Below are 585 nucleotides of genomic sequence, written 5' to 3' on the forward strand. Positions count from 1 at the left end.
ATTTTCAATAAAAAGGCACAATAATTCCTAGCAGTGGTCACTCCTCAGAGAGCGATCTCTGAGGGGTGTCTGGCTAAGGACGTGCATGAAAAGGCATCGAGGCCTTAGTCTTTTTCCAGCGTGGCCTCCGTCGAGATAACCCACCCACGCCGAGGCTGGACCCCGGCAGATGAGTAAAAAGGAAGTGACTTTAATATTTGTTCAGAATGTTTTTTCTCCATAGCACAGATTTTGTTCAATCGATTTCAATAGTTGACTGAATGCTCCATTTCTAATTGTCTCTTAGGGGCATGTCAGTAAAATCTAAGTATTTTTATTATAATTATAATTGACATGTAATAGTTCTACATATTTAAGGGGACAGTGTAATTTCAGTACATTAATACAATGTGTAGAATCAAAATAAGGTAATAGGGGTCAGCAAGTGACATGATGGTTAAGGTGCTGGACTCCCACATGGCTGACGATGGTTTGACTCCTAGGCCTGGGAGCTTACTTTCTCACTGTCTCCCCTTCTCTCTCTATCTCTGTCTCTTTCTGCTCAAATTTAATAATAATAATAAATAGAATTAAATAAATAATTCT

This window comes from Tupaia chinensis, unplaced genomic scaffold (assembly GCF_000334495.1).
Source record: "Tupaia chinensis unplaced genomic scaffold, TupChi_1.0 Scaffold144048_1, whole genome shotgun sequence".
NCBI lineage: Eukaryota > Metazoa > Chordata > Mammalia > Scandentia > Tupaiidae > Tupaia > Tupaia belangeri.